The sequence below is a fragment of the Rhagoletis zephyria genome, unplaced genomic scaffold (genome assembly GCF_001687245.7).
Source record: "Rhagoletis zephyria isolate East Lansing unplaced genomic scaffold, Rhagoletis_zephyria_1.1 Rzeph_scaffold_00199, whole genome shotgun sequence".
Classification (NCBI taxonomy): domain Eukaryota; kingdom Metazoa; phylum Arthropoda; class Insecta; order Diptera; family Tephritidae; genus Rhagoletis; species Rhagoletis zephyria.
This window is the reverse complement of record NW_016157283.1, coordinates 109,688-129,221: the sequence shown is the minus strand read 5'-3', so window position 1 is coordinate 129,221 and position 19,534 is coordinate 109,688. Positions and strand designations below refer to the sequence as shown.

Sequence of the window (19,534 nt, the reverse complement as noted above, 5' to 3'; positions counted from 1 at the left end):
CAAAAAAAAGGAGGAGGTTATCAGTTCGTCGGACTTTTTTTTTTTTTTTTTATATATGTTACCGCATAATTTTGGGCCACGTTAACCGATTTCGATAATTCTTTTTTCATCGGAAAGGTGGTGCCTCAAGGGTGGTCCTATATTAATCCTTTAGATCCGATAATTGGATCATGAAGAAATTACCGATAATCTTTAATTGTTATATGAGAATTGAAGTCGTTTTGATTTTTGCTTAAAAATTACTTGTTTTTATTTCATTTTAATTATATTTTTTTTTTTTAAATATAGCTCATTTTTTAATTAATTAATGTTTTCAATTAGATACATTACTAGCTTTTCGATATTTTGTCTGCCTAATTTGTAAGTCTTTTTAAATTTAAAACATAGTGGGACATATTCATAGTCGAATCAAAGACGAAACTAAAAATAATTTCGACTTTTTTGACAAATTTTTCTAAAAAAATGTTTTCAGAGAGCTGAAATTATTTTTACTTTCATCTTTGTTTTGACCATGCATTTAACCCATTATGTTTTACATTGAAGCGTAAATTTTTGTATCTAGTATTTCCTATCTTTCACTATCTAACTGATCTCTTTATAAATGACTTCACCTGTTTCATGCTCTTTCCTAGTGATTACAAAAAATACACACTTTGTTACTGTTATTACATTTTATAGCTTTTAACTTTGTTCTAAGTATTGCGAATTCATTGATAAAACTATCCTCAAATCGAAAGGACTTGTTCTTCCTGATAATAAAATTAGCTGGGGAAATACTCTATAAAAAATTGGCCACTAATGGGTTAAAATATGGTCATCAATCCGTTAAGTCAAAGTCGTAAATGGGTTAAATTATTCAGAGGGTTAAAGCATGATCAGTAATGGGTTAAGACGTCAAAAATTTACTCTTAAAAAGTAGTTCAAGCGAGTCTAATGGAAAGAAAATGATTTCAGAATTTTGAGCACCCGCTTATATGAGGCGGCCCCAGTGTGCGTCGGCAGTGGCTGAACGAGCAGAAGAGCTTGCTAGTAGTATTTGTTGGCTTTGAGGAGATGCCGTCAGGTGCTTTCATAATTTCTTTTTACGAACAACGAAAAAACGCCTGTGAAATGTAGAATGACAGCGTACTGAACGAAATATTCAATCAGAAAAACAGCCAAAAACATATCCGTTTCAAAACAATTTTCGGTACTAGTCTGTACATACGTTTCTATCGCATACTTAACTGCCATCCCTAAATTGGCACGTCCAGCGCCAAGGAACTGTCAAGAATGTATGAAGCATCCCACAATTATCTGGTGCTAGCGCCGAGCAAATGGCATTTTCATTTTTTACAGGGCGTTACGTGTTGAAGTTGGCTGCTGAAGACGGAAAAAAGAGGAGAGGACAAAAAAGTGAAAAAGGAAACGAGAATAAAAACGAGAAAATGAGAGAACGTCTAAAATTATGCCGCGTTATTTGGGTATAGCGCGCGCTGACACTTGTTGGCATTGCATAACGCAAAGCTTAGCGCTCCAATTCACGGACGGGAGTTAGTGGTCAAAGTATCCGAAAATGGAATCCTCTTTGTTTTCATTGGCCGCATCCATTTTCGGATTTTTTGCTTGGATTTTAGCTTGGAAGCGAAAGAACTTTAGGGCTCAATTTGGTTGCATTTTCAAAACATTTTTGCTTACCAAAAGCTTGATCAAACCAACCACACTACCAACTGAAGATGAAGCTACTAATTTTAGTCCAATTGCACCAAAATTGCAACGCTGCGACAGGCACAGCGTTTTTCATATGTACTCAGCAAACACAGTTTCAAACGTTTGAGAAAAATCTATTTCTCAATTTGATATCAAATGTTTTTCGCAGATGATTCTCAAATTGAAAACGAGGTTTACGTTTTACATAGTTGTGGTCGAGTTAGAGTAGTACAGGAGGTAGGGATTACCTTTACGAGTGGTTATGTATCGAACTCAATGAGCCCGTATGGTGTATAGGTGCACATCGAGCCAACCACGCACTCCATATGCCTGCTATGCGAGAGAGAGTGAGATATGCGGGCAGGCTGATGAAGCGGTAGCGCAAGATGTGACCCTTTTACCATGTATAAATTGGAGGACTCCATTGGAGGAGTCATGCTCTAGCTGCCGTAGGCTGCTGTGCAATGAGCTGGGATTTATTCAGGGTTGCATTCATGCAGAGCCTCAGTGTGGCTTGTAAGCCGTAGCTTACTACCATACCAAAAATTACTCCGGGAGTGGAGTGGGAGCGATGCTTAAAGCACCGTGTGATAGCCAATCTGGTTGAGCGTTGACCATTGTGATGAGCCAAGCTGGTTTAGTGTTGACCATAGCTGAAAATGCCAGCGACTTATCATTCATGCAGAGCCCCAGTGTGGCTTGTAAGCCGTAACTTACTACCATACCAAAAATTACTCCGGGAGTGGAGTGGAGCTTAAAGCACAGTGTGATGAGCCAAGATGGTTTAGTGTTGACCATAGCTGAAAATGCCAGCGACTTATCACTTCACTATAGAGGTGCAAAACTATCGATAGTCAGACCATCGATAGTTTTCGATATTATTTTCAAAACTATCGATATATCGTCGATATTATCGTATTTATATGGTTTTAGCTCAATTTTCGTATGAAGATTTCCTTAAGAATATATTTCGAAACTACGTTTGGATATTATTGTAAACTACTGTACACTTCTTTTTAATTGTTAAACCGTTAAGCTAGAAGTAAAGTTATTGAAAATTTGAAATGAATTGAAATGGAAAAAAATTGGGCATACTGAAATTTTATATTTGTGGTTTTAGATATCCTCCGTCATATATAAGGCATTCATCAAGTAAATTTCAATTTTAGAAGAAGAAACCATTTTTTATCTGAGAAGTAATGGTTTTTATTTACCTTTTCATAAATAGTAAATAGTGGTGGTAGATAATATTGAAAGTTTTGGTATAAATTAATTTGTATCAGTTTTTAGCGGTATTTTAAAAGATGCAAGGTTTTCCGGCATTTTCGAAGGTTGGCATTACTGTTTTAAAAAAGTAGCAACCAAATTTTTATTTCAACTTGGATGTTTAAGAGAAATAAAAACAAAAGAAGAAATAAAACTAAAATAAATACTGAATTACATGTCTGTCGGACTATCGATAGGACCAAAAAACAATCGATAGTAGGGAAAAATAAAAAACATNTTCATGCAGAGCCTCAGTGTGGCTTGTAAGCCGTAGCTTACTACCATACCAAAAATTACTCCGGGAGTGGAGTGGGAGCGATGCTTAAAGCACCGTGTGATAGCCAATCTGGTTGAGCGTTGACCATTGTGATGAGCCAAGCTGGTTTAGTGTTGACCATAGCTGAAAATGCCAGCGACTTATCATTCATGCAGAGCCCCAGTGTGGCTTGTAAGCCGTAACTTACTACCATACCAAAAATTACTCCGGGAGTGGAGTGGAGCTTAAAGCACAGTGTGATGAGCCAAGATGGTTTAGTGTTGACCATAGCTGAAAATGCCAGCGACTTATCACTTCACTATAGAGGTGCAAAACTATCGATAGTCAGACCATCGATAGTTTTCGATATTATTTTCAAAACTATCGATATATCGTCGATATTATCGTATTTATATGGTTTTAGCTCAATTTTCGTATGAAGATTTCCTTAAGAATATATTTCGAAACTACGTTTGGATATTATTGTAAACTACTGTACACTTCTTTTTAATTGTTAAACCGTTAAGCTAGAAGTAAAGTTATTGAAAATTTGAAATGAATTGAAATGGAAAAAAATTGGGCATACTGAAATTTTATATTTGTGGTTTTAGATATCCTCCGTCATATATAAGGCATTCATCAAGTAAATTTCAATTTTAGAAGAAGAAACCATTTTTTATCTGAGAAGTAATGGTTTTTATTTACCTTTTCATAAATAGTAAATAGTGGTGGTAGATAATATTGAAAGTTTTGGTATAAATTAATTTGTATCAGTTTTTAGCGGTATTTTAAAAGATGCAAGGTTTTCCGGCATTTTCGAAGGTTGGCATTACTGTTTTAAAAAAGTAGCAACCAAATTTTTATTTCAACTTGGATGTTTAAGAGAAATAAAAACAAAAGAAGAAATAAAACTAAAATAAATACTGAATTACATGTCTGTCGGACTATCGATAGGACCAAAAAACAATCGATAGTAGGGAAAAATAAAAAACATCGATACTATCGATAGTGCCATCGATAGTTTTGCACCTCTACTTCACTAAGTTCAGCGAAGAGAAATTTGAGTATTGCATAAAAAATGCATACCCAATTAAGAACGAGCGAATTACTTTTAAACACAAGTGCGTGTGTTTGTTCGCTGCACTTGGTTTTGGGCGGGAGTTCAATACAAGTGCGTGTGTGTGTTCGCTGTACTTGGTTTATGCGGGAAATGCATAAGTCGCTTAAACAATTTGAAATTTATTGATTAAGTGTCAAACGCAGTTCATTAAAAATTATAAGAATACAATTAAATTCAATTGAAAATAAATAATGCATAGAAGAAAAAAAAATAAAGAGAAAGCCCACAATTAGTGGGCTTGATGTTTGCGCGGATTGAATAAGCTGCAGCCCTTCCGGACAAATTTATTAGAAATTACTTTAATTATTTCTTTTGTTATATATGTACACCGCAAAGAAAAAATAAATATGAAATATTAATTTCCTATAATAAATTTTACTTCCACATTTGGAGTATAATTGATAAATAGCCTTTGAAATTGATTTGAGAAATAACCATATTTCAAATGGAGATCATACTCCCCTTTTTATTGAGAAATCTGTAATTTTCAAACCAATATCAAATCATATTCAATCGTTTGATATTTAAGCAAGGGCTTTGATTTCAAATCGTTCTCAAATGCCAGGGGGATTTATACTTCTATATACTATATACTTTTATAAATCACCAGAAAATACAGAAAGTTCGCTTCAGATAATACCCTCTTTAATATACATTTATGCAAGTTTTATGAACAGTATAGGGGTATTCTCTGAGTCTCTCAAAGCCCTTGCATCGGTTTTCGTATGGGACAGCTTTGCAAACCGTGCAATCCGTGCACCGTGCAAGGGCTTTGCAAGACTCAGAGAATACCCCTTATGTAATAAATAAAAAAACTTTTATTGTTTCTTAAAATGCGTTTTATTTACAAAAAATTAACAAAGAACTTATACATTTTTAACCGTCTTCAACAAAAGGGGAGGTTAACAATTCGTCGGTGTTCAAGGGTGCAACTACTGGTCTTCGGAAGCTCAGTATGTTGCCGTAGGTTGCAACAATGTATTTTCAGTGTAGCCCGAGAAAATAAATAAAGCCACGAAAAATTAATTCCTCGTGAAATATATCTTTGATTTGTTAATTATGTATGTACATATGTATATACATACATGTACAAATATAAGGTAAATGCGAAATATTACCTTTATGGTCTGATGAAGGGCGGAGGTTGATAGGCATCCGTGCTCGGTTGTGATCAAAAATGGAATGCCCGCGCTAGTTTTTGACAACTTTTGTCGAACCCTCAAACAGCGAGCTGTGTTGAGGGGAAATTTGGGTAATTCGGTATAATTATTGGCGGGAAATATAATGCAATTATGTATGCACATGAACATTAGGGTGGTTCATCTTCTTAACGTTCGGTTTAGTCTAGAGGCTTGCTTAAAAAGTCGGAATAAAATCAGAATCTTAAAAAATGTGTGGTATGCAGTTTTGTATTTTTACATTTAATTCTAGTATAATAAAGTGCAAGTTTTAAGTTGCTAAAAAATCGCGTTGATTTTTTAGAATTTTTTTGGTTGAAAGTGTTTCACGTTTTTTCCAAACAAATTACAGGGTGGACTAAATAATACCTACTAATTTCACGCAGTAGGCCCATAGTTTGCCTAGCAGTGTGTGCAGTCGCTCCATCTTGTTGGAACCACAAATTAGGATGCGGCTCTGCCGTTGGCCGCAAAAAGTTGCCAATCATTGTTCTGTAAGAAGCCCCAGAAATCGTTTCTGGCGTTTCATCCTTTTTATCGAAGAAATATGGGCCGATAACTTTTTCGGCCGTAACACCGCACCAAATAGTGCATCTGGATGGGTGCAACTGGTGCTGGTATGTTGCCCTTGGATTTTCAGAGCCCCACAATCTACAGTTTTGCCTGGAAATGCGCTTCATCTGACATCAAAACATTACATAAAAAATCAATTTGTGTGGCTTATTGTGTAAATACCATATTGTAGTCGTTGTTGGTGGTCTTGCTGTAAGTATCCATTATGATTTTCCAAGAGATTGACTATAACATGCAGAAAGAAATTAACAATAATATTAAAAAATAAAGAAGTTATACGTGTTTAACATTGGTAAGTCTTATTTGGCCCACCCTGTATGTATGTTCGGCAATTTCCTTTTATATGGAGGACGCAGTCAGCAAAAAAAAATTGTCAAAAATCAATGGCATTTTTTAGCAGCTTAAAACATGCACTACTAGAATTAAGTGGGCTACAAAACCGCATACCATTCTAATTAAAAAGTTTGAAATTTGGGTGGAAATTTGCGAAATTTTATATTTCTTGTACAAAGTTTGAAATCTGAATTTATATGGCGTTTGTTGTATAACCAGCTAGACTTTTATAAAACAATTTATAAACAAAAGACAAATATCCAAAACTGGTCAAAATACCGCACTTCTACTATTTTGTAGACAACTGTAGCTGTCCTGTAGCGGTCACTTATAAAAAGTCCATTGCAGAACACTGTCGCTTGAATGTCATCAATGATCACTGCATGACAAAGTTATGAACGACTTCCATATAATAGGCGTGCGGATTATCCCCAAGTGCTCTAGAAATGAAAAAAGTTTTCGGGTCAAATTAACCGGTTGAGACCAATTGTAATTGATAGCTTACACAGAAATACATTTGCAGTTAATTTTAACCAAGCTTTTACTGATGCCTTCATGTCTTTCGCAAAAATTGGCCGCTGTGAAAAATCAGGTTTTTTGGCTTTTCGACATGAAGGCGTCAGTAAAAACTTGGTTAACATTAACTGTAAATGTATTTCTGTGTAAGCTATCAATTACAATTGGTCTCAACCGGTTACTTTGACCCGAACACCTCTCGAGATTTTTTGGGCATAATCCGCACGCCTATAAACGGAGCCCAAACTCCTGGCCGTACAAGACACTTATGTAAGTGAATGTTATTTCCAAAAAATGCTGAAGTTTATCTTTTTTCGATTATCCTTACGAAAAGATCTTACCCCAATCGAAAATGTTTGGGGAATACTGGCAAGGAGAGTCCATGCTGGCTGAGAAAACTGGATATTTCGCAAGAGTGGAATAATTTGGATTCTAATTTGCTAAAAGCATTGGGGCACATAATTTCCAACGCAATAACTGTCAAAAAAGCTGCTACTAACTTTAGAGTCGACTTTATATGCCCCTTTGTGTTTAAGTATGAGTAAGCTCATATTTGAGTTGATTAAGGTTAATAGAGCACAAATTAAATATTAGATTTAAACAATACTTTCAAGCAGTGTTGCCTCAAAAATTTTTAATTTTTTTTACCAAAACTCTAAAAAAACATTACCAAACTCAGAAAAAACGTATCAAATTTTAAGAAAACATAATAGCCTGAACACATTAAAAACATGAGCTATGTACCACCGCCGTCAAACTATTTTTCCACGTATTCTTATGTAGATAATTATTTTGGCGGCGACAGAGCGACACCAGGACTTTGGTTGTGGCCACCTAAGATGTATTTATATTTTTCGAGCGACAGATAAGATTCTTCTTCTCTTTTTATGACAAACACATACAAATTCATGATGTAGCTGAAGAAGAATGATCGTCTTTTTCAATGTTTTCAGATTATAACAATTTACAAACATTTAAAAGATGTTTAACATATAGTCCTTTACATAAAGTATTTAACATTACTTACAACGAAAACGTTAATTAAAACCATGAAACCAGCATATGTATCGACAAACGATAGATAAAATTTACTTTTACAGTTTTACAGTGACCATGACCTTAGTTGGACGTAGAAGAAATTTCATTTGAATTTGATTCCTAGTTGAGTTAAAAAAGGCAACCGAGTTAGAAACGATACAAACCATTTTGCACGAGTTTATAAATGATCCGGCCTTAAGTACACGTAAAATTGCTAAGAATTAAGGATTGCACTATTTGACATTTTGCAGGGTTTTAATCGATACAAATAAGGCCTGGCAGTTACGAGAAAACCGGGGAGCGCGGGCGTTAGCATGGTCAAAGTAATAAAAACAGTTCTCGGAAGGTCCTCAGTGCGGTTTCGCGAGATCCAAAGTTTTTTTCGTTATGTTGCAAAATCCGTATGGAGATCACAGTTTTTCGTACAAAAGGTAAAGCGGAAAGCTTCATTGAGATGTACTACAGCTCAAACAGCGCCAGACCGAGGCGCAAAGTAGAATTTTACAGCGAAATCCCGCATTCGGGAGTTGTATGAGTTCTAAATTAAAAAATACATCTGCATTGTTATGGACTACGAAAGCTACTGCTTTAAAAATTCAAAATATATTGCAGGTCAAGATTTTTATACTGCTGCAAGTCGTCAAGATGCCCCTGAAAGTTGTAAGCTGAAAATGAAGTCCAAATTTCCAAAAAACCACAGGGTTTGGCAAGCTATTTGTTCCTTTGGCGGTAAGAGCAGCGCTTTTTTCCCATCCGGCACAATGAATGATCAAGTTTATCGGGATGAATGCCTGAAAAGGCGTCTTCGGTCATTTATCAATAGATAAGGAGTAGGCCACTGTTCTAGGCGGACATGAAAAGCTGCCACTATGCCAAGGACAAATTGCCGTGGTATAATGCAAATAACATCAATTTTGTACCTCACGACTGCAATCCACCCAATAGCCCAGAGCTACGTCCTATTGGGGAATATTGGTCAATTGTCAAAGGAATCTTGAAGAAACCAGGTGAAACAGTGAAAAATATTGAAGAGTGCAAAACATAGTAGTTGTGCGCATCGCGTAAAATCGATGATGCAGTCGTGCAGAACATGATGGCGCGTGTGCGATGAAAATACCGATCACGTGCATATGGAGCAAATAATAACTAATATTTTAACATTTTAATAACATCTAAACTTCCAAGTTATATAATACAAAAAAAAAAATAATTTCAAAGCCTTCTAGTTTGTTTCTGGTAGTAATTTCTAAGTGTCGCAGTTTTGGTGTGTTCACCCTTTAGTACAGTAAAGTTATTTTCTTTCACCACTGGTTTCAGCAGGAAAAAATGATCCAAGAACCTGATTTATGGGACTGTAGGGGTTGTGGTAGCCGCCGTATTGGGAAAAATTGGTGGTTTCTTTAAATAGCTATATTGCACACTCATACTAAAAGTTCTGTGTTGTCAAGGCAAATTGTAACGTGAAAGGGCCCTTAAAATTTTTGGCCCTCGTTAAGGTGCAGACACATCCATACATATGTATATAAGCAAATTTTTTGTTTTGTGTAATTGTAAGGATAAAAGTTCTAAATTTTTATAAATAATAAGTTAGTACTAAAATCTTAAAAGACTTATGTTGAACACAAAATTACCAAATTGAAAAAAAATTACCAAATTCCCAAATTGGTTGTAAAAAAAGAACATTACCACTTTTGGTAAAAAATTGCCAAAGCGGCAACGCTGCTTTCAAGTATTTTTTAATTCCTAAAATGATTATATTTGGATTTATTTGGTTATTTCACTTCATGCCAATTTTGCAATGGTAATAAAAATCACCCCATCTAAAGGGAGTTCCCACTATGTAGAAGTCATAGAAGAAGTTTCTTCATATCTCTTTTTTTACGAATACTACACAAATGTCTGTAGTGGATTTATACACTCAGAAAAAACATTCCTTGATGCTAGGAAAAAAGTATATGATTCCAAGGAAATATTACCTTGAAATGGCTCCAATGACATGGCTGCCTTAATATGAGTAAACGATTTCACTAAGTTTAAGGAAAGCACAATTCCTTAATTTTTAGGAAAAATTTACTTGCCACCCGTGAAAGGAATAAGTATGTAATTCTGCTCGCGGCACTCAAACAGTGGCAATGGCGGACAGAGCAAAGCTCTGGAGTGCTAGTCGAGAGATGCAAGGTTCGAGTCCCAGAGCAGAATTTTTTTTTTAATATTTTATTTATTTTTTTACTGTAATTTTTTAAATTTTATTTAAAAAACAAACTTATCTAATTTATTTTTTATGGTATTTGAGTATTTAGGTTTTTCCATATATGAAATTAATTTTACAATTTGTAATTTATATGTAAATTGAAATAATTGACTTACTTTACTCTAACCGGATTCGAACCTGCCATCTCAGAACCAGAAGCAGTAGTCTTCACGCGACGATATAGCCGATATTTGGCAGGAAAGCAATTAACTTTGTCTTAACAGCACTGACAAAATTCAAAATTATTAAAAGAAGTTATTACTTATATTGAGGAAATTATTACTTATATTGAATAAATTTACTTCTTCCAATTAATGACGCCCTATTCTTAAATTATATTAAGGAAAAAACAGTACCTCGAAAATAAGGATACTGTTATCTTGATTTAAGGAAATGTTTTTTTCTGGGTGTAGGTTGCAATGAAGTACAGTCCCATACTTTAACTTGGGAGCTCTTCACACTAACCAAACTCGTTTAGAAACGAAAAGAGCTATTATAATAAAATGTTTTGATGTTTCTGATAAGAAAACGTTTCATTTATCTATATATGTAAAAATGATATGTTTTTCGTATGACCGCGATGCCTGACCAAACAGAGCAATTGATTCCGATTCTGTAAAAAGTACTTTTTTGGAACTTCTGTGTGAAAGGTTTTTCAATAAAAAAAATTTAACTTTTTGTTGTTGTTGCCAAAAATGAACAAAGCTGAGACATCACGATTGCACAATTTCATAGAGTTTTATGTGCATTGTATGCATTTGGAACATATGTCGGTACCTTGAAACGAAATATTCCTACTAACAACGTACTCGCTAGATGGCGCTGAGGTCGGGATATTCTTAAAAACTGAATTTACTTGCCGGTTTGGCTCACATTTAGAACACATCTATACTTACACTTATAGGAGGCGCTGTGGCCGAGATATTCCTAAAACAGTTATATACTGGGAAAAGGATAGATATATCTACTATATATTTGTGGAAGTNGATGGCGCTGAGGTCGGGATATTCTTAAAAACTGAATTTACTTGCCGGTTTGGCTCACATTTAGAACACATCTATACTTACACTTATAGGAGGCGCTGTGGCCGAGATATTCCTATATATTTGTGGAAGTAGTACGTATACATACATATATCGTTGATGTTTTTGCAAAACCGTCCATCGACCAATTGCAAAACCGCCATCTTACGGCACTCAAATTTTACAGGAGAACGAAAAAACGGGTATATACAGTGACGAGCAAAACTGTAACATGGAGTAACACCTTTTCTTTCAGCTGTCGCTATCTTTTCAAGTTCTAACGACATTCATACTGTTGTTCTGTATTTTTATTGGTACATCTTTGCTTCCTCTGTCATAACGATTTGAAGTCAATTCAACAACATTAAAGAAACCAGCAGACAAAAATGTAAATTAAGGCATATGTTACAGTTTTGCACTCATGTATTTTTAATAACTTTTTGACAATTTTCACAAAAAAAAGAATTATCAACACAATGTTCAGTATGGCTTTATTTAGTTTCTGGTTGCAATTTGGCATACCTAATGTGCATGTCTGTAAAAATTCTGGAGGTATAGCCTTCCATATATCCTTGGTTTGCTTTCACAGCTCACGTACTCCATTGGACGGACTTGGACCATAGATATTACAAGCCAAAGTCTCATTTTCAAAATTCATTCAATTTGATTCAATTGCGCGGGCCAAAGATTAGTTTTAAATTAATCTTTCGTGGCGAATAACAATTGGCTTAGAGCTAAGACATCATAATATTACTATTACAATACGGTCAAATGCCTTTTATTTTCCCCCATACACAATCGACCCAGCCTAATGTATATAAATGAGTTTGACAATTATGCTGGGGAACCGAAATTTGGTACGGACGCAAAAGTTTAAGTACTCTGCTTATGGCGAAAGTGGTAGGCATTGGAAACGGGGGCGTGGCACCTCCCATATAATCCGAACTTCTCATATCGCTTGAATGATTGTGAAGTCGTTTTTAATTTTTGGGAAAAAGTTAACATTTTTTACGAAAATATGAAGATTTTTTTTAATTTTGCACAATGTTTGGAACTTTGATTTTTATGAGTTTCGTTATAGACTGTCCTATGTTTCCATCAAAAATATAAAATAAATTTAACTAGGCAGAACAGAATTAAATTGGGGAAAATCAATGGGCCTCATGCATAAAAACCGAGCTTAAGCTCCGACTCGATTTTTTGTATAAATTCTTGAGCTTGAATTCATTTTTAAGCATGAGGCCCTTGTTTTGACATGAACTGTATATTATTATTTTAGATGATTTTTTTTTCCATCTGTTATATACTGGGAAAAGGATAGATATATCTACTATATATTTGTGGAAGTAGTACGTATACATACATATATCGTTGATGTTTTTGCAAAACCGTCCATCGACCAATTGCAAAACCGCCATCTTACGGCACTCAAATTTTACAGGAGAACGAAAAAACGGGTATATATGTATAAATGAGTTTGCAAAAGGGGCGTGGCACATTCTATAGGCATGGAATTTTTAATCAGCCATAACTCCGTAACCATAAGTCGCGTGAACTTTAAATTTGGTATGCAGACATATCTATAGTAGGTGGTTATAATAAGGTATATGTATATTAGGGCTGGTCGAAAATCTAATTTTTCTCAAATCGCTTGGTAATAGTGAAAATACATTGTATCATGAAGTCAATAACAAGCCTGCAAAATATTAGTCTTTTATTTTAATTGTAAGAGCCCGCGCATCGATCGCCAAGTGACCCACAGCACACTAGTCGAATAAGACCAATTCATGTTAAATATTCTAGGTTCAGCAAAACGTTTTGGTGCATATTATTAGATAATGAATCCGTTAACGCAGAACATAAAGTCAAATATCATTTCTCGCACCTCTTTAGCTTATCGTTAATCTCAAAGTTATCTGTTTTTAATAAAATTTTAATTGTTCTCTTGATAATTGCACTGGCCTTTAGTCAAAAGATGTAAAGAACAGCATTAATATTGCTGGCGTGCATTTAGGTCGCTGGTTTCAAATATTCTAATCTTTTTTAATATTAGCTATAGTGTGCGAATTTTTGCAAATTTAGGAACAACTTCGGTAGCTCTAATGGAAAAGCTATTATTTTCCATCATCGTGGAAAAATTTTGTTTATGCAAATGTGGAAACACTGAACAGACACAACTTCTAGAAACACTAATTAGTTTGCTTATGTTTATGCATACAATATAAAAACAAACAATTTTTGTTAAACATTTTTTGTGTTTTAAAATAATTTGTTTATAATCTGAACGATTTTCATCATATTATTATCATAAATCAATAACAGTAAGGCTTGCCTTCAATTTGGTAATTATTACGTACCGTTCGAGTAACATTTACCAAAGTTATATGGAAAAACTTAAGTGGATCTCCATCTTTTGCATACATATGCCATACATATGTACATACATACACTCATCTGCTAGACGCTATTTAATTAATGAATATTTTTATGAAGTGAGGAAATTCTAATAGTTTAACAACAATTTATTAGGAAAGAACCTTATTACCTTATTATCATTAAAAAAAATATATATATATAAACTAAACTAAAAAATCGTATTTATTATAAAAAAAAATAAACAAAAGTTAAATAAAAAAAGAAAAAAAAGCTTCGCGGCCCGACGACTCGGACTCGAACCTGGAGCTAGCAACTAGCAGTCTAGTGCTTTGCCCACCCGGCCATTGTGACTTCTGGGGCAGCGTGAGCAAAATGGCATACGTAAACGTCTATTATTTCTTTTGCACTAGCTAATTTCGAATCAGCATTCGAAGCTGGCAACGATATTTTCGAGTTCACTCGGATTCAGTGATAGCAATTTTTTCGTATTCGTAGTAGGCATTCGAATTCGTAGATTTTCTACGGTGGATTCCGTGATAGCCCTGAATATCTTAAGAACTTGTAGGCTTATTGAAAAATGATAAATGAACGTGAGGTACTTTGTTTAGTAACCCTTAATTTGATATACTGTTTATAACAATTAACGCATTCCATAGATATTACAAGCCAAAGTCTCATTTTCAAAATTCATTCAATTTGATTCAATTGCGCGGGCCAAAGATTAGTTTTAAATTAATCTTTCGTGGCGAATAACAATTGGCTTAGAGCTAAGACATCATAATATTACTATTACAATACGGTCAAATGCCTTTTATTTTCCCCCATACACAATCGATCCAGCCTAATGTATATAAATGAGTTTGACAATTATGCTGGGGAACCAAAATTTGGTACGGACGCAAAAGTTTAAGTACTCTGCTTATGGCGAAAGTGGTAGGCATTGGAAACGGGGGCGTGGCACCTCCCATATAATCCGAACTTCTCATATCGCTTGAATGATTGTGAAGTCGTTTTTAATTTTTGGGAAAAAGTTAACATTTTTTACGAAAATATGAAGATTTTTTTTAATTTTGCACAATGTTTGGAACTTTGATTTTTATGAGTTTCGTTATAGACTGTCCTATGTTTCCATCAAAAATATAAAATAAATTTAACTAGGCAGAACAGAATTAAATTGGGGAAAATCAATGGGCCTCATGCATAAAAACCGAGCTTAAGCTCCAACTCGATTTTTTGTATAAATTCTTGAGCTTGAATTCATTTTTATGCATGAGGCCCTTGTTTTGACATGAACTGTATATTATTATTTTAGATGATTTTTTTTCCATCGTTTCCTAATAAGAACAAATTGAAAAATTTAAAAATGGTTTTTATGTTTGGTTTGGGCCAAGTTCCTATGTAATTCTTGGGTTGGTTAGAGTTTTGTTGAAATCTTGGATCTCTTATCTCTCATGGATATTTATAGGTACATCGTATCCTTCAAACTCGGTAAATTGTTCCTACAACAGTTCACCCAATACGCGCGTGGCGAAGTCTCGTGCAACCGAGTGCTAGTACATGTATAAAATCTTATTCAGGGTCGCTTTTCCAAAAGATACCTAAATGCATACATATGTACATACACTGGCGGCAGAAATAATACAAACGCGTTATATTGACCAGTTTCGGTTATATTTCTTAGCTTAGTTAATGGTAAATATTTTATTGTAAAAGTCTTACTCATTATACATATCGCTGGGTTAGAGTGAAAGGTTGCTAAGTAAGTCCACTTTTTATGAAAACTCATGTTTTTATCTAGGAAGCAAAGGATATTAAAAGTGCATCGTTTCAAAAAGGATTAAGGTACTTGTTTTATTTGTTCTCCTTTATATGCAGTGAAAGCAAAAATTTGCTAAGTCGAAAAGTGGCACCGAAAATCCGATAAGGCAAAAATAATACGAAATCTTTGAATGCAGAGCGAATACTTCTGTTTCGTATTGAGTTTTGGTTCAACATATTTCCAGAACTTTTCGAATAATTTAAGGTATCTATGCATTTCTATAGCCCATTAAATTGTAGTAGGAAACAGTGCAAGTTTCAAATGACTACCAAATACCGTTTGTTTTTGCGTTCTGCGGTTTTCTTCCATATAAAAATAAATTGTGTTCATTCGTCATACGGAAGCGAATGCAACAGAAGAATTCCAAAAAATCAACGGTAATTTTTAGCAATCCTGGAAAAATGTAATGGGCTATAGAGCTCCATACCTAAAATGTTTCTAAAAATTATGAATAAAGTTTTACATTTTGGTGAATATTTATTGATTTTTTATAATTTGTGTACAAAATTTGAAATGCGCATTTACATATCGCACAACTATTTAGATCTAAAGTGAGCTAACTCAAAATTCAGAGAGGGAAATTTAACTGCTTGTGGGTCGTACAGATTCAACGCAATAAATACAAAAACTGGTATGTATAACAGTAGTTTTTTAGTTAATGTATATTAATCATAAAGAAAAAAATATCTCCATTAATAGAATGTAAGTCCTATGAATTGATTTATGCAAAAAAATCGCCCATTTTTTTTTTTAGTTTTTAGTTGGCCGCACTTAAGAACTAGGTGTGCGATATATGCAGTTTTTTGAATAATGAGCTAGGCTTTCATAAAAAAAATGCGAATGCGAATTTTCGAAATGGTGTCTTAGACTAGGGATGGGCAGATGAGAAAATTGCAATTCTGCGCAGTTTTGAACTATACCCCAAGATAATTATACTAAGCAAATACATCACACAGTGCGAGAATGGCTGCTTTACAAATGGCCAAAACTTCTTTACTCCTCCGAAATTTCATCTATCGATAATTCGTGGATTGAGTTTGGACTGCGTGTTCTAAGGAAGCCAATAACTTCTCGAAGGGAGCTAAAAGAACGGTTGCAGGAAGAATGGGTGGAAATTGGGCAAGACTATACACTAAATAGAATTAATTAATTATATTCCAAAACGTGTAAGTGATGTTATTAAAGCCACGGGTTTAACATTAAATATTATTCCTTAACATTTTATGCATTTATTTGCAGGTATTTGGCTACATTATTAAGAAAACCGAATATTAATGCTGTGTGAAATTCTGACTTTTTTGCGTTTTTGGTTTCGTTCCGGTTTTTAACCAAAACATTTTAGAAGCAAAGTAGCGTACCATAACACATTAGGTGAAATGATAACTTTTTCTGTGCGAAATTAATAGCAGCTAAAATATTGCATTATTTTAATGTAAAAAGATGGCAAACGTTAAAAAAGTGTAAAGGCAGTAAATAAAATGTGAAAACATGACTTGACTTTCGACTTTTCTGCTATTTTGTATGTTCAAATGATGAGTATACGTGTTTAGGTAGTACTCAAAAACATTGTCCAATGAACTTGGTTTTTACACAAGTTATTTTCTTACCATACTCAACCCCCTCCCCCTTAAAATGAGCTACATAATAAAAGAAGTATGGTCAGATGTACATAAATGGTTTCTTCTAGCGATTAATTATGGCATTATCGAAATTCCTAAATTATTTACTACATGTCTCGCAGATATGCCTTGAGGAGAGATTCCTAAAGCAGTTAGTCTTCATAAAACACTTCACTTTCACTTGAGGTTTCAGTATTCCTAAGTTCTCCACCGATATTATATATATTCATAATACAAATGCTGCTTTGTGACACATTTACCAAAAATCGCTGGTAACTCCCTGAAAAGAATACGAATGTTTTTCAAACTAATATGTGAAAAGAATGTTCAAAGCTCTATTAACTTTGAGCAAAGAATTTCGGAATTGAAATCCTTAAATTCTCTCAAGGAGTTGCCTCTTTGCAAAGGCTACTCATCAATGGTCTTTGAGAATCGGCGCAAGTGTATTTGGAACATAGCCATGGCTACGGTACAGGAGATGAAATGTAATACAAATTGAGGCTACTATTTTTGCTATCACATACTTCCATTTTCACTATTCATCACCATTAAAATGGACTATTTATCACCAAAAAATTTAGGGTAAGCTGTTTTTAGAGAAAGGGAGGACAAAACCGCAATTTTGGGAGATAGTTAAAAATTCGGAAAAATGTTAGCTTTCCTATTTTAGCATTTTAGCGATAGCTTTTTGATTTCGAAAATAACTTCATCAGCAAGAAACGCTATATTTTCAGATCTAATTATTTTAGCATCCTTTCCAAATTGCTTTCCATAATTTTAATCTTTCTTTGATAAATAATAAGAGTTTCATGGAACTTTCGCAAATATTAGCAGCAACAATTTTTTTTTGCAACATGGGTTACAACCGAAAATAGCTTTTCTTTTTTTTCGGAACATCTAATCAGCCAAATTTCAAACAACTCGCCTTTTGTAAAAGCATGATAGCCCAGAGAAAACCCGTTTTTCTTGAAAACGGCAAAAAACGGCGGGTTAAGTAAAATAAAATCAACTCATTACACCTTAATTTATTCATTTCCGTTTCCATTCTGTTTGCCGAAAGTTAACAAAATTGTAAAAGCTTACATAAAATCATAAATGGAAATAAATCAGAAAATTTTTGAGGTTTTGCAAATAAGTCTTTTTTTTGCAAACAAATGATAAAAAGTCACTTTTTTAAATTGGGACATAAGTTCTCACTTATAGTTTTGTTTTCCACTTAAAATTTTCCTTTAATTATTTAAACTTTACAAAAGAAATACACTTGAAACTTACAAAATAAACCGGTTGCGCAAACAACATGTCAATAATGTTTTGAAAGTGTAACTTTGGTTTATTGCTGTCTAACGGTGTTTTTTATTTTACAAAAACTAAGTAAAGTTTCAGTTATTTTGGAGTATTCCTTACAGAATGGCAACAAAAAATAATGTAAAACTGCCCTTACGAAATTGGACTTTCGCACAGCCAAATGAATCATTTGTATAAAAGGAAATGCATGTCATAAACTATGATGTGAAATAAGTGCAATTTTTCTCTTTTTTCCTGTATGAATTTAGTATAAAACGCATAGTAATGAAAAAACCGAATATTAAAGTTACTCACTGCATTAAAAACAGTTCAAAATCATTAAAAGCCACCCAATTTTATTTTGTTATATTAATAAATCAATAAAGTTTAAATTGATTATAGGCAGTGTGACCTCGGGCTTGTGAAAAATTTTAGCAGAGAAGCGACTTAAAATGTATTAATATGTATCACTTTTTTATTTAAAGTATCAAAGTATTTAAAGTATCAATATGGAATCAAACCAAATTTTTTTATAAAAACCATTTTCCAAAACAATTTAATATTTATTGATTGCAAGAAAGATACACGTATCAGTTGTACTTGGAACTTTTAATATAACAATAAAGAAAATGTCTTAATTAAAAACAGTAAAAAGTGTCTTATTATAATCTTATTTTTAGTTTAAATACTTTTTGTACTTATAGGACTCAGAATTCAAAATTTTTTATCATTTTTAAGGCATTTCGAAAACATTATGCATTCCACCATTGGCAAAGTGAAACGATTTGTTCTATTGCTTTGATCAAATTTAGATCACTGCGGCAAACATTACAAGCTAGAAATAAAAGACGTTAGTCGGAAATATAAAAACATATTTAAAGCATTATTTAGCTGGCTTGCTCCCCCGCTTTCTTTATATGACAATGGATCAATACATGCAAGGCTTTTCAAAATTTCATTGTTAAAACTAAATCTATTTTATTATTTTACAACGCTTTTATCAACTTGCAATGTTGTGTTCCAGAAGCTTTCAATGTTGTGGATCCAGAAACTTTCAATGTTGTGTTCCGACACCAAAGCAAAGCTTTGAAAAGCTCCTATAAAAAAGCATAGTGAATAGGGCGAGGTAGATGACATCTAGATGTCGCCCTATGTACTACGTTTGCTACACCGGAAATAGACGACACGCCATTT

General features: G+C 33.8%; 1 protein-coding gene across 3 annotated transcripts in view; it reads right to left on the bottom strand.

The window, feature by feature from the left end:
* Positions 1–19,534, bottom strand: part of cno (adherens junction formation factor afadin) — a 379,548-nt gene that overhangs the window by 251,868 nt on the left and 108,146 nt on the right. The window lies entirely within an intron of this gene.